The sequence below is a fragment of the Grampus griseus genome (assembly GCF_964374135.1).
Source record: "Grampus griseus genome assembly, chromosome: 7".
NCBI lineage: Eukaryota > Metazoa > Chordata > Mammalia > Artiodactyla > Delphinidae > Grampus > Grampus griseus.
In genome coordinates this window covers 72,217,299-72,227,277 of record NC_139001.1, presented here as the reverse complement: position 1 = coordinate 72,227,277, position 9,979 = coordinate 72,217,299, and positions in this window count along the sequence as shown.

Sequence of the window (9,979 nt, the reverse complement as noted above, 5' to 3'; positions counted from 1 at the left end):
AAATAAAACAGCTTTTATATCTTCTCTTCTGACTTTAGGTAATAAAGCATCTGAAATTGCAAATCCAGTTCATTCCTGGGCCTCATTTTGGTCCTAGTCAGGATCCCATTGATGTTTACGTGTGCAATTTTGTTGAATAAGTGGAGAATCTAGAATACTGGACTAACCCACTCCACCTCCCTGGATAAGCTCTTTTCTCCTTGATGTGGACCGAGTGGTTCCACCCACAGTGAGTTCTCCCTGAAGGCAAAGGTTAGAAAGCGGTAGAAAGCGGTACACTGAGCCTTGCAAAGGCCAACGTTCTATGCACACGTAAGGAGTGATTCTTCTCAGTGTGTTTGTATAACATGCTCAAGTTTTCACTTGAGGTGAAATGTCTTTTCCAGTTTCCCACATAAATACATAGTTTGTTTTGAAGGTTTGGTGAGGGAAAATGAAAGTATTAGGTTTATTACAGACATATTCTCTTCTGCAAAGCAATCAGGTCGGAAAGTAGAATTCTAGTTTCAAGGGGAGATTTACTCAGGGCCTCCCACAAAGTTGATGCTCTAGAACTGAGGGGCCCTGATGCTACAGGACATTGTGGTTGGGGTATAGAAGTTGGTTTTAACTGGAGGTGTAGCTGAGAGGGAAACCTGCTGTAGCTCTTCTACCCTCCGACACACACACACACACACACACACACACACACACTTCATATGCTCACAGGTGAATAGCCAAAGCATCCTCAGGTGACAGTAGGGGACAACCACATTTTTCTTGCCACAGAAGTTAGCTGCCACTCATAGTTCCACCATTCTGCACCTCTAACTAATAATGCTATCCAACAGTCAGCAGTTCTCTCTACCCAAGGAAGGGGTCAGCACTCCAGCCCATCATTTTACAGGTTGACAGCCCTTGGAGTATGACCTGATGCCAAGACCTTCTCTAATTCCCGGAAGTCCAAAGGCACCTGGCGAAGGTCCAGTGGTCATGATGTTGCACCCCACCTCCTCTCCTGAATTGTTCGGCTCTTTTCAGGATTAAGAGAACTGTTTGAGACAATAGCCAGCTTCAGTCAGCGCCAGCATGAATCAATAAGGCAGTTAGTCCTGACCACCCCACGCTGGCTTAGCTCAGTTCCCAGTCCTCTGGGACTATTGTCAGAAATATTCCAAAAAGGTAAATGTTGCAAGGCAAATAAATGCACAGAAGTTCAAGGTCAGCCATCACTTCCCAGGGGACAGTAGCAAAGTATAAGCCGGATGGTGGGTACCAGGTATAACACTGGACTGTGATAAGGAAACTAGGGTTCTATTTCTGACACTTACTAGGTCATAAACCTCAAGCAAGCCACTCAACCTTTCTGATCCTTGTCATACAAGCATAAGAACATCTGACCCCTCAGTTGAACCCTCGGAGTAGCATAATGGGAAGAAGACAAAAGGGACACAGGGATTTGTAATAAGCCATTTAAAGGGTATTGAGAGCAAGGTGATACCAGGATGATTGTCCTAGAAGCCACCAGAACTGTAGTAGTTGCAGAGAACTATGAGAGATGATATAAGCTGAACCTAGAATAGGAAAGCTGAAGATTTGGGCTAGATGACAGCAGGGAGGAAACTGGGGAGGACGATAAGACACATGGGAAGCAAAGATGGCAGCACTGCTACATTTGCCTTTCCAGAGGGTGATATGAGGGCCAACCACCCCAAGGAAATGCAAAGAGAAAAGGACGACATTCTCTGTGTCCTGAGACAGAAGGTGAATTGCAGGGGAAGAGAGGCTGCTCAGAATGACACCAGGCAGCGAGGACCCGCACATTAACCTAGGCCCACAATTGCAGTCACTTGAATCACCGAATCATAGGAAGAAGTTTGATGTGAACTCCAGATCTGAAAGGAAACTGGAATTATCTTGGAGACTGTCTTGGAATGACTGGAAATATCTTGAAGAAGAACCAGGCTGATAAGAGAAATTTGTGGTGATAGGGCTGCGCACGTAGAAAGCCAAAGGGGCTATTCCCTCTCCCTCCTGGGGAATGCAGCCCTGCACCAGGGGGCTGTGACCCCACGCAGTTAGAAGCCCCTATATGTGGTCACAGACCCAGCAAAAGCCAGGACAATGGGGGAGGGGGCATCCGTCAGTGAAGGGCTGGGGGTTTACTGACAGGTAATTTAGCTCATTCCTCCTCAGTTCAACAGGCTGCATCCTAGGCACTACCAAGATGAGTAAGACACTAGCCCTTGCCCACCAGGAGCTCTTAGGCCAAAGGGAAGTTGGCAAGCCAACAAACCAATATGGAAAGTTTAGAAATGGCTCAGTGGGGGGCGAGGGATGTGCTGGGGATGAGGTCATGTACAGGAAAAAAAAATGTGCTAGCTGTGGAGATCAATGACTCCCATGCAGATCTTTAATAAACAGACTTTAATTGAGCTTTTTATTTTGGAAATTTCAAACTTACAAAAACGTTCAGTGAATATCATACTGAACTGTCAGGTACCCATCACAGAACTTGAACAATGCAGCCAATCTTGTTTATCCGTAACACCCCCCTCCACCTCCCACTGCCACTTTTTCTCCCTCTTCCCTCTTTTCTTCTGGATTATTTTAGAGCAAATCCCAAACCTTAAATAATTTCATCTAGAAATACTTCAGTATGTTACCCCAAGAGATAAGTGCTCATGTGTGCATGAGTGTGCACTCACACTCTCTCTTTTTCTCTCTCTCTCTGTCTCTAAATTGAATTTTACAAATATGGTGGAGCAAAAGGGAGTATTTATGTAAACCATCCAAGAATCTTTCACCATAAAAAGGAGACTGGCTAGCCACAAGAGCCAGAAACCAAAACCAAAACATTACAGAGAGAGAGCAAGAGAGAGAATGCTGAGACAGGAACAGCCACAGAAATGACTGCTGTGGAATTTGAGAAAACAGTGAGAAGTGGAACTTCTGGAGGGAAAGTAGAAAATTAAGATAACATGCAGTTGTCAGGGGTTAACAAGAGGTACAGGAAGGAAGCACTAGGGAAATTAGTTCTTGTTGAGGAAGAGGATAAAGAGAACACTTAAACATAGCTAGTTCTGAGGTCACTCAGATTAAAAAAAAAAAGAGTATGATAGGAGTAAAGGAGGGTAAATAAATGGCAGTAAAAATTAAAGTCGATTTATTCAACAAACATCGATCAAGTTCCTCCTGTGCGATAGGCTTTCTTTAGATGGAAACCAAGTCCAAAGAGGCTATGGCATTTGTACATATTATGTTTTAAAATGAATGTCTAGGGCTTCCCTGGTGGCGCAGTGGTTAAGAATCTGCCTACTAATGCAGGGGACACAGGTTCAAGCTCTGGTCCGGGAAGATCCCACATGCCATGGAGCAACTAAGCCCGTGCACCACAACTACTGAGCCTGCACTCTAGAGCCCACGAGCCACGACTACTGATCCTGTGTGCCACAACTACTGAAGCTGGCACGCCTAGAGCCCGTGCTCTGCAACAAGAGAAGCCACTGCAGTGAGAAGTCCGCGCATCGCAATGAAGAATAGCCCCCGCTCGCTGCAACTAGAGAAAGGCCACGCGCAACAACGAAGACCCAATGCAGCCAAAAATTAATTAATTAATTAAAAAATAAAATGAATGTCTAGATGTCAGCAAGAACTGCCACTCCCTTCAAGTAAGATTAGCTCAGATGCCCATCCTGCCTCTACTGGATGTTCAAAGCCCTCCCCATGGTATCTGTGAGCCTCTAGGGGGTTACATTGTCATGGTCACTTCTGATTTCCAATAGATTTGTTCATTACTTGCTGTCCCCATATCCTACCACCCTGCTCTTGGCTTGGGACTTAGCCCTTTTCCACGATAAGCCTTACCAAAGGTTTGGCATAGATTTACATCACAGGAACCAGACAGCTTCCGATAGAGTATTAGATAGCCCCACTCACTTCTTACTCTCCCGCAACCTGGATTTTGTTCACTGCTCATTGCACCCTTGGCAGTCTCCTATTCCTCACACCATCTTCCTGGATGCTTTCCTCTCTCCCACTCTCCCTTTCCTCACTCTTCTCCTCTCCCCCTCCTCCTGATTTCTATTCCATCCCAAATCAGCAATTAGTATTTCTGTAGTTGTCTCGACTCCAGAAAAACTACGTCCTTAGGGAGTCACCTTACCCCCAAATCATCTCCCTGCCTCCAGCAAGTCTGACGTCAACTCTCAGGAGGTCAACATTTTCATCCAGATACAATAGAATGGATGAATGATCAATCAATTAGTTAATTAGAAAAAGCAAAGTGACAGAGAACCTGAGCCAAGAAAAATGAAGCGCCAAAGGAAAGAGGAAAACTTGCAAAGGAAACATTAGAAGACTAAAAGAAAACGCACACACACACACACACACACACACACATACATGACTAAGGTGAGCAGCGCTTTAACTAAATGAGTACAGTATTTCATGAAATCCTCACAACAATCATGCGGGATGGTAGCTATCATCCCATTTTATAGATGAGAAAAATAAGTCTCATGGAAGTTAAGAGATTCCCCAAGGTTTTATAGCTTGTTAAGTGGTGGAACTTCTCTGGGAATCTTGTCATCTCAAATCTAGCACTGTCTCCATTACCCCATAAGAACACAGGCTGGAGCTAAAGCTTAGAAATCTCCACAAAGAGAGGATCTGAATGTAACTTGGGCTTAAGAAATAGAGCTGAATTTGAAGAGAGAAATCGGTGTATGAAAGGACTGCTTGGGGACAAATCAAATTCCTCAGTGGGAGAAGAGCCACCTAAGTTCAGATTTCCAGATTTTTGTTTAAAAGTTTGGAAAGGTCATGGACGTCAACCAGGTTGGGAGAAAAGATACAGTTTTTAGATCTGAACCCTCAAAAGAAAGAATGAAAGCTAAAAAAGGAAAATGTGCACAGGATGCCTGTCCAGTGTGCAGAAAAGCCATGAGGCTGGGGGAGATGTCACATGCATCTTGGGAAAGGAGCTGGGGCAGTGGATAAACAAAAGGTGACCCCTTCAGTGAAGTATTTGTTATCAGCCCATAAGAGGTAGATACGGAGATGTGAACGTCTTCTATAAGAGCTTTCCAAATCAATCTGAATAATTGCAAAAGCGTATTTGGATGACCTGTGTGCCCACTTTATCAGCAGGTGTTAAACAAGACCTCAGGCACAAGTTTGCACCGGTGTTTTCAACCTCAGTCTCACTGGGGTCAATCATATCACTACTATAATTATCAGAGACCTATGAGGAAAGAAAGAAAAAGGAAGCCTTACCACATAAATGTTCATCATGAACAAAAGTTTTAGGATAGTTTGAAAAGAAAAGAATGTGAGAGAATTAATTTTCGTAGGCTTGCTAAAGTCAGGAAACTACCCACACTAGCCAGAACCATATCTGTATTAAAACAGCAATTTATCATAAATAAAATAATTTAGATCAATACTGTAGGTCAAGAAAATTTTTCTTTTTTTAATAAAAGGGTCCGTCAATTATTCAAGTTTAAAAATTACTAGATTGGAGAGAGAGAGATTTATTTAGCTGTCCATGCTGGCTAGCCATCTGAATATAGTAGACTTGAGTATCACAAGCAAAAATGCTAGAGGTCATAAAATTGAAGTGAAAGATCTTATCACTTCTATTCATGCAATGATTGAGGTTGAAATTAATTTCTTAAAACATAGGGAATTGGGTAGAGAAGTGAAGAACCAAAGTAGTGCTTCCCTTTAAAGATTTCAGAAAAGTGAAACATTTTTTAATGACATAAAGAGAGCTCTCCAAAGAAATACAGCCAAAGATTTTCAAGAGTAAAATAGATATTGTCACAAAGGCATTTAAGGGAGAGCACAGACAGCTAAAATCAAGGTAAAGACACTGGGGCAGGAACAGTGAAATCAAAGAATAGATAAAACAGAATGGAGACGATGAGAGCAGAAAAAGGTCACAGAAGAACAAAACTACTCCCTCTGAAAGCTAAAGAAGAGAGAGGATTGCTGCAAGATTAAAATGGGCAGAATAAGGTACCAAAAGAGAGTCTAGAGATAATGGAAGGGTTTAACCAAACTCATCAAGTGTAAGGAAAGATTGAGCGATGAGCTTGGCTGTGGGCTGATGAAGAAACAAGCCATCTGACAGAGAATATCATGGGTCAAGTGGTTCTAAGGGAGGCAGATTTTGAAGCAAGGACACACTTCTGGGTCTGGCCGACATGCTGCTCAGTTCTTCCAAGCTTTTAAAAACCTAGCCAACCGCACTTTTCCACAGCATACACTTGAGAGGAAGGTGAAGTGACCTGTACAGGGAAACAAGGAGCCAGTGATCATTTAAAAAGGAAAGAGGGCAGATGTTGGGAACTAGACACCACTCTCTTTATAAGGACAGAATAGGGAACATAGGGACTTCCCTGGTGGCACAGTGGTTAAGAATATGCTTGCCAATGCAGGGGACACGGGTTTGATCCCTGGTCCGGGAAGATCCCACATGCCGCAGAGCAACTAAGTCCATGTGCCACAGTTACTGAGCCTGCGCTCTAGAGCCCACGAGCCATGACTACTGAGCTTGCATGGCAAGCAAGAGGAGCCATGACTACTGAGCTTGCATGGCAAGCAAGAGGTCTTCGTTGCACAGCAACGAAGACCCAACACAGCCAGAAATAAATAAATAAATAATAAATTAATTAAAAAAAAAATAGGAGGCTTTTGTAGGAAATTTTCCCTTGCATAGCAGAATGCTCAACAAAGTAAAAAAATTTTTTCAGCCATTATTTCTACAAATAAAATTTATGCCCCTCTCTCTCTCTTCTCCTTCTGGGAGCCTTATAATGCAAATGTTAGTCTGTTTGATGTTGTCCCATATGTTCCTTAAGCTATCTTCAATTTTTTTAATTCTTTTTTTAAAATAAATAAATTTATTTATTTATTTTTGGCTGCATTGGGTCTTCGTTGCTGTGCACAGGCTTTCTCTAGTTGCGGCGAGCGGGGGCTACTCTTCATTGCGATGCATAGGCTTCTCATTGTGGTGGCTTCTCTTGTTGCAGAGCACGGGCTCTAGGCATGCCAGCTTCAGTAGTTGTGGCACACAGGATCAGTAGTCGTGGCTCGTGGGCTCTAGAGTGCAGGCTCAGTAGTTGTGGTGCACGGGCTTAGTTGCTCCATGGCATGTGGGATCTACCCGGACCAGGGCTTGAACCCGTGTCCCCTGCATTGGCAGGCAGATTCTTAACCACTGTGCCACCAGAGAAGTCCCTAAATTTTTTTTTCTATTTGCTACTTTGATTGGGTGGGTTCCATGCCTTGTCTTCAAGTTCACTGATTCGTTCTTCATCTAATCTGCTTTTGAACCCCTCTAGTGTATTTTTCAGTCCTATTATTGTCTTCTCCAGCTCTGTGACTTCAACTGGTACTTTCTTATATTTTCCATCTCTTTGTTCCATCACTGTGTTCTTTCATTCTTCTCCCCAGTTCAGTGAGCAAGTTTATGACCATTACTTTGAACTCTTTATCAGATAAATGACATCTGTTTCATTAAGGTTTTTTTCTGAGGTTTTATCTTGTTCTTTCCTTTGGGAAATATTCTTCTGTTTCTTCATTTTGCTTGACTCTCTGTTTTGGTTTCTATGCAGTAGATAAAGAAACCACCTCTTCCAGTCTTGAAGGAGTGGCCTCCTGTAGGAGATGAATCTTGTCATTCACCCCTCCCCTAGCTCATAGTTGTCTCTCAGACTTTGGTAATTATTTAAGTAGCCTGTTATATTTTCAGTAGCTCCCAGTAATTGAGGATGTGCCGAGACTTCAGTGTTCAAGAGGGGAGGCTCTCAGCACCTAGATTCAGGCTGATTGAAAGCCAGACTTTCAGCGAGCAGCTTTTAAAAGTATACAAGGGGGCTTCCCTGGTGGCGCAGTGATTGAGAGTCCGGCTGCCGATGCAGGGGACGCAGGTTCATGCCCTCGTCCGGGAAGATCCCACATGTCGTGGAGCGGCTGGGCCCGTGACCAATGGCCGCTGAGCCTGCACGTCCACCTGTGCTCCGCAACGGGAGAGGCCACAACAGTGAGAGGCCCGCGTACCGCAAAAAAAAAAAAGTATACAAAATACGCAATCCTGTAGGACCACAAGCATAAGCCCTGCTGGCCACCACAGACAGGCAATCTGGAGGTATCCTCTGGGCAGCAGTCACGAATATAGGGGCTCCAGACAAGTATATAAGTTCTTCTCTGGACGATACCAGCAAGCTGGAGTGAGGCCAAGATCACATCTACAGCCTACATTCCTTGAGAGCAGCCCTGTAGGCTACTAGATGTGTGGCCAACACAAAGCCTGCCCCTCAGGCCAGAGCTCCAGCACAGGCAAAGAGGCCTCCTTCACAGAAGGATGGTGGGGAGTGACCCAGTCTGCCGTCTGTACAGTATCCTGCGGGTGGCAGCCTGCCAAGAATCATCACTCCAGTTCCTGCAGGACCCAGGAACGCAAGCCCCTCTGGCCACCAGAGCAAGGCAATCAAGGTGCATTCCCTGGGCAATTACCACAAAACCTGGGGCAACAGACACAAAAACCAGGGTGCCAGATGCATGCAAATCTCCCCTTTAGGGAAGGAACACTGGTGCTTTGAAGCATAACGGAGGGAGAGTGCAAAGATAGCACTTTCCTCTAAGGTCTCTGGAAAGGATTAGAGTCAACCCCTAGATGCATGTTTAATTAGAAGCCTGGCCCTCAGGCCACAGCTATTATAATTACCTAACAGGTATCCTTCACAGGAAGACCAAACTCCTGCGTCTGGGTCGGTGTCCATGAAGACATGAGAGTACCTAGTATAGGCAGGGAAATGGCAAACAACTCAGTGCCACTAGAATTCAAGGCAGGGAATAGCAGAAGATGTGGCTGGAAAGGGGGGGCTCTTGTATGGTCTGCCAAGGAGCTGGGGCTTGACTCTGGGTGGTTGTTAAAGGAAGGAGCTTTGGCATGTTTGCCTTTTAGAAGGCTCTTCTTCCTCTTGACTTTGATATGGAGGGTGGTTTGGAGGAGGGGATCAATCCATAGGCAGAGAGACATAAGGGTGGAGAGGAGGAAGCATATTTGAAAAAGGTTTGGACAACAAACTCTGTAGGGTTGGATGGTTATTGGTTGTGGGTGGGAGGAGGCCAGGGAGACCCATGGGTTCTGAGTTGCGTGACTCAGGGAATGGTGGTTCCATTAAATGAAACAGGGAAACACAGAAGGAGGAGGGAGACGGTGATGAGTTCTTTTTGGGTCACGTTGAATTGAAGATAGCAGGCAGATGACTGTGACGGATGATCAGAGGAGAGTTCTGATGTTAGAGCTATAGATTTGGGCGTTGTATTAGGGTCCCGAGGCTGCTGTAACCACTTACCACAAAGCTAATGGCTTAAAACCATACAACTTCTTTCTTACAGTTTTAGCAGTCAGAGGTCTAAAATCAGTCTGGCTGGGCTAAAGTCAAGGTGTCAGCAGGGCTGGTTCCTTCTGGCGGCTCTAGGAGAGAATACTTTCCTTGCCTTTCCTGCTTCTAGAGGCCACCTACATTTCTTGGCTGGTGGCCCCTCCTCCATCTTCAAAGCCACAAGTGTGGCATCTTGCTTCAATGTGTGTGGCATCACATTGGTTTCTTCTGCTATAGTCAAGTCTCCCTCTGCCTCCCTTTTATAAGGATACTTGTGATTACACTGGGTCCACACAGATAATCCAGGATAATCTTTGCATCACAAGATCCTTAACTTAATCACATCTGCAAAGTCCCTTTTGCCAAAAAAGGTAACATTCACAAGTTCCAAAGGTTAGAATCTGGATATATTGGGGGGCAATTATTCAGCCTACTGTATGTGTTGTTGGCATTAAGTTCACGAGAGTATGTACAATCAATGGGATGGATGTCTATGGAGAGAAGAGCGTTAGATCAAGAAGAGAGCACTGGGAACATCAAAGTTAAAGGAGTGAACGTTGGAAGAAGGAACCCAAAGGAGATGGAGAAGGAAGTCTGACCAA